The sequence below is a fragment of the Mustela nivalis genome, assembly GCF_964662115.1.
Source record: "Mustela nivalis genome assembly, chromosome: X".
Classification (NCBI taxonomy): domain Eukaryota; kingdom Metazoa; phylum Chordata; class Mammalia; order Carnivora; family Mustelidae; genus Mustela; species Mustela nivalis.
In genome coordinates this window covers 19,089,068-19,095,342 of record NC_139040.1, presented here as the reverse complement: position 1 = coordinate 19,095,342, position 6,275 = coordinate 19,089,068, and positions in this window count along the sequence as shown.

Sequence of the window (6,275 nt, the reverse complement as noted above, 5' to 3'; positions counted from 1 at the left end):
AACATCACTCATCATCTGGAAGATATAAATAAAAACTACAATGAGATACTTTGCACCTGTAAGAATGGCTAAATTTAACAACATAGAAAACAACAGATGTTGGCAAAGACGGAGAGAAAGGGGAGATCTCCTGCACTGTTAGTGGGAATGCAAGCTGATGCAGCCACTGTGGAGAACAGTATGGAAGTTCCTTAAAAATTAAAAATAGGCGCGCCTGGGTAGCTTGGTAGTTAAGCATCTGCTTTTGGCTCAGAGGCCCACATTCAGCTCCCTGCTCAGTGGGAAGCCTGCTTCTTCCTCTCTCACTCCCCCGCTTGTGTTCTCTCTCTGTCAAATAAATTAAAAAAAAAACTTTAAAAAATCATAAATTGAACTACCCTAAGAACCAGCAATTGCACTATTAGGTTTACACAAAGGAAACAAAAAGTACTAGTTCAAAGGGGCACATGCATCCCCATGTTTATAGTAGCATTATCTACAATAGCCCAAATGTATACGCTGCTATATACATATGCAATGGAATATTTTTATATTTTATTTTCTTTTTTATTATTGAGATGTAAGTATTCTTTTTTTGAGATATAAATATTCTTTTTAAATAGTAGATATATGTATCTTATAAAAAATATATGTTTCATGTGTTTTTTCCCAACCTATGGGTTATCTTCTCACTTTTATGATAATGTACTTAACTCTACAAAAGTTTTTAGTTTTGATGAAGTCTATTTGTTTTATCTTTTGTCACCTGTACTTTATTTTCATATTATTATTTTTTTACAATATAGAAAACGACACTTACTAAGTACTCATTCCTGTTCCAGGAACTCTGCTATGTACTTTGTATATATGGTCTCATTTAATTTTTTAAAAACCATCATTAATTAAAAAAATACATTCTACAAATGAAGGACCAAGATTCAGGAAGATAACTAATTTACTCAAAATCATAAGGTTAACAAGTGATTAAACTGGAATTCAAAATCAGTAGATATTCAGTTTAATTTCTGCTGAATCCGTCTAAGTATTTTAGAAGGCCTCTTATTTTAAAAGAATAACCCTTGTTGATGGGGATTAAGAATACACTTATCATAATAAGCACTGAGTAATGTATAGAATTGTTGAGTCACTATATTGTACACCTGAAACTAACATGACATTGTATGTTAACTACACTGGAATGAAAATTTAAAAATAATTTTTAAAAAACAGAAATAAGAAACCACCTGTTAACACCGAAATAATAAGAACTAAATCCTACATTTTCTTCTAATAGCTTTGTAGTTTTAACTTATGTTTATGTATGTGATCTATTTGAGTTAATTTTGCTGTATGGTGTGCGGTGGTAGTCTAATTTCATTTTTTTGTATATAGATATTTGGTTGTCTCAGTAGCATTTGCTGAAGAGACTATTCTAGGCCTGTTACTTAGTCTTGGAATCCTCATCAAAATCAGTGGACCACATGTGCAGAGTTATTTCCTGAATTTCAATTCTTTTCCATTGATCTATGTGTCTAGCTTTTTGAGAAACATACTTTTTTTTAAAGATTATTTATTTTTTTTAAAATTTTTTATTTTTTATAAACATATATTTTTATCCCCTGGGGTACAGGTCTGTGAATCACCAGGTTTACACACTTCACAGCACTCACCAAAGCGCATGAGAATGATACTCTTAATCAGTGTAACTTCGTAGTATGTTTTGAAAATGGGAATTGTGAGTTGTCCAACTTTGTTCTACCTTGTCAAAATTGTTTTGACTGCATTGAATACCTTGTGTTGCCATTTAAATTTTATGATGAGATTGTAAAATTCTAAAAAGCAGTCAGTTGAATTTTGATGGGGATTGTGTTGAACTTGTATATCGATAACATGTTATGTATTCCTACCCATGAATATGGGACGTCTTTCCATTTATTTAGATCTCTTTTAATTTCTTTCAGCAATGTTTTCTAGTTTACAAAGCATGTATCTTGTATGTTTTTTGTTAAAATTTATTCCTATGTATTTTCTTACTTTTGGTACCATTGTGGATGGAGCTGATTCCTTTTATTTTTTTTATTTTTAAATTAACATATAATGTATTATTAGCCCCAGGGGTACAGGTCTGTGAATCGCCAGGTTTACACACTTCACAGCACTCACCATAGCACATACCTTCCTCAATGTCCATAACCCAACCACCTCTTCCCTACCCCCTTCCCCCGGCCCCCCCGGCAATCCTCAGTTTGTTTTGTGAGGTTAGGAATCTCTTACAGTTTGTCTCCTTCCCGATCCCATCTTGTTTCACTTATGGAACTGATTTCTTAATTTCATTTTCAGATTTTTCATAATTTGTGTGTACAAATACAACTGAAATTTGTATCACCATCTTTTTCTGACATCCAATTTGTTTATTTCAAGAGTTTTTATGTGTTTTGTAGGATATTCTATATATAATATTCTATCATCTACAACTATATATAGCTTTACTTCCTACTTTCCAATCTAGATGAATTTGATTTTATTTTCTTGTCTAATTGTCCTAGATTGTGCTTTACTACAATGCTGTGCAGATGTGTAAGAATGGACATCCTGTGTTGTTCTTGATCTTAGGATGAAACTTAAGAATCTTTCACCTTTAAGTAAGGTATTAGTTGGGGTTTTTCATAGATGTCCTTTGACTGGTTGAGGAAGTTCCTTTTTGTTCCTAGTTTTTTGAGTGTTGTTAGCATAAGTGAGTGTGGGATTTTGTCAAATGCTTTTTGTTCATCTATGACTGTGTGGTTTTCGTCTTTTATTCCGTAAATATGGTATATTGCATTGATTCAATTTTGGAATGTGAATTAAGCTTGCATTCCTAGGATAATCCATCTTATATCCAATGTTGCATATTCTTTTGTATATGTTTCTGGATTCAGTTTGCTAACATTTTGTTGAGGAATTTTTGCCCACATTTATAAAGGATATTAGTCTGTAGTTTTTTTCTTATGTTATATTTTTATGGTTTTAGTATGAGAGTAATATGGGTCTCAGGATTAGTTGGAAAGAAGTGATTCTCCTTCATTTTTTGGAAAAGTTGGAAAAGGATTGATGTTGACTCTTTAAAAAAATACCTTTTTAACTTTAAAGAAGTTTGATGGTATTCACCAGTGAAACCACTGCGTCTTGGGCTTTGATTTATAATTATTCATTGATTACTAACTCAATCTCTTTACTCTTATGCATATTTTTCTATTTTTTATTGAGTCATTTTCAATTGTTAGTGTTTTTCTAGGTATTTGTTTATTTTTTTTTATTTTTTTTAAAGATTTTATTTATTTATTTGACAGAGAGAGATCACAAGTAGACAGAGAGACAGGCAGAGAGAGAGAGAGAGAGAGAGAGAGAGAGAGAGAGAGGCAAGCAGGCTCCCTGCTGAGCAGAGAGCCGGATGCGGGATTCGATCCCAGGATGCTGAGATCATGACCTGAGCCGAAGGCAGCGGCTTAACCCACTGAGCCACCCAGGCGCCCCGGTATTTGTTTATTTTATCTTATTTATCTAGTTTGTGATCGATATTATGAACAATTGCTCGTAATATTCTCTTCTCATAGTAATCCCTTTTATTTCTGTAAGGTAGGTAGTAATAGCCCCTTTCTTGTTCTTTAGTAATTTGAGTATTCTCTCTTTTTTTCTTGGTCATTCTAGCTGAATGTTTGTTAATTTTGTTGATCTTTACATGGAATAAAATTTTGGTTTTGTTTTTCTATTAATAACTACTTTTTCCTCTAATCCCTATTTATCTTTTCCTTATATTTGCTTCATTTTCCAGTGTCTGAAGGTGGAAGGTTAAGTTGTTCACTTGAGATTTTACTTCTTTTTCATTGTGCATTTTACATCTCTCAATTTCCCTCTAAGATTTACTTTCACTGCATTTTAAATGTTTTTAATGGATAGTCTCTATATCTTCTTTTTAGCAGTTTAAGTTTACAGAAAAAAATGAGTGAAAAATATACTGAGATTCCATTACCCCTCAAGCCAACCCCCAATTTCCCCTATATTTATTTTTTTAAGATTTATTTACTTTTTTTGTGTGTGTGAGATAGAGAATGCACAGGATGAGGGAGAAGAAGAGGGAGAGAGAAACCCCAACAGACTGCTGAGTGTGGAGCCTGACACAGGGCTTGATCCTACAACCCTGAGATCAGGAACCTAACTGCAACCAAGAGTGGAAGTCTCAACTGACTGCACCACCCAGGTGCCCCTCCCCTGTATTTAATATTTTGCATTATTGTGATATACTTGTTACAATGAATGATCCAGTATTGGTACATTATTATTTTTTTTTAATATAATTTTTTATTTTTTATAAACATATATTTTTATCCCCAGGGGTACAGGTCTGTGAATCACCAGGTTTACACACTTCACAGCACTCACCAAAGCACATACCCTCCCCAGTGTCCATAATCCCACCCCCTTCTCCATTAAATGAAGCCCATAATTTACATGGGAGTTCACACTTTGTGTTACAAATTGCATTTTGACAAAAATATATAAAGACATTTATTCATCATTATAGCATCATACGTAATAATAGTTTTATTGCCCTAAATCCCTTGTTATACTGCTTCACTTATTCTTCCCTTCCTCCCTCCTACAGAACTCCTGTCAACTACTGATCTTTTTACTATCTCCATGTATTTGCCTTTCAGAATGTCACATATTTGGAATCATATAGTATATAGCGTTTCAGAATGGCTTCTTTCACTTAAGTTTCCTCCATGTCTTTTGGTGGCTTGATAGCTCATTACTTTTTAACACTGTTTAACATTCCGTAATATGGATATAATACAATTTGTTTATTCATTTGCCTCTTGAAGGGAATCTTCGTTGCTTCCAAGTTTTGACAATTATGAACAAAACTGCTATAAACATTTGTGTGCAGGTTCTCCCTATATCAGAGCTGAGGATCTGAGCACAGATGGGACTGTGAAGATATTTTCTTGTCCTCTACGACTTGCTGCCCACTTCAAGAACTATGGAAGATTTCTTTCTGTTTCAGAGCTTGGATAACTTTTTAGTTCTTTGGTTAGTTTTCTAAGCTCTCCAGTCCTGCCTCTGTTTTTTTGTGCTTCAGGAGATGTTACATCACATTGATACCCTGCCCCCAGTCTTCAGAGAACTACTTTAGCTGCTATCTTGTACTAGTTCAAGGTTTGGAGTGTTGTGGAGAGATGTCTTTCAACTATTATTAGTCTTCGTCAGCCTCTGGCTTGTACTCCTAGAAGACCTGCTGTGACTTGTAACAATTTCTCTCAGTTCTCCTGCAAAACACAACTTGGGGTGGGATATCTCTGTCATCTTTAACCCTGTTACCAGATTTTGCTCTATTACCTCTATGCATAGGAAGACTTTGGGAAGCAGTTGATGCGTGGGTACAAATTAACTCACCAAATGAGATTCCTTGGGAATCCAAAATGTCACACTAATCAATAAGATTCCTTTGAGGAGTTTAACGGATTTCTTCTTAGCCCTATCCACATTCTTATAGGGATGAAATGGCCATGGGTCTCTCAGGAATAGCTTATCTTTTTCTGGAAAATAGTTCATTTTTGTTACTTTGCAACCTCGACTTTCTGACAGTATTGGAAAAACACCATACTTTTTAATGTTATGTAGCTTGGTTTCATTCATAGGGTGGGAGAAATGGTCTTTTGCGATTTTTTTTACATTATAATTGAAAGTGTAGGGTCTACTAACCTTTATGTTAGATTTTGTCAACTGCTTTTCCGCATCAATTGAAATAATGTGTTTTTCTTTTTTTATTCTATTAATGTGTTGTATTACATTGGCTGTCTTTCATATGTTTCATTTGTTGAGGAGTTTTGCATCGATATTCATCAGGAGTATTAGTGTGCAGTTTTATTAAATTGTCATGTCTTTGTGTGGATTTGGTATCAGGATAATGCTGGTCTTATAATGTAAGTTAGGAAGTGGGCCCTGCTATTCTGTGTTTTGGAATAGTTTGAAAAAAATTGGTATTGATTCTCCATCATTTTTTCAAATAAATTATTTTTATTGAATTATACTTGATTTACAATGTTATATTAGTTTTAGGTATGTGACATAGCAATTTGACAGTTTTATACATTATGCTATGCTCACCATGATAAGTGTAGTTACCATTTTTCACCATACAATGTTATTGCAATATTATTGACCATATTCTCTATGCTGTACTTTTCATTCTTGTGACTTATTTATTTTGTAATTGGAAGTTTGTACCCTTAATCCTCTTCACCTATTTTGATCAT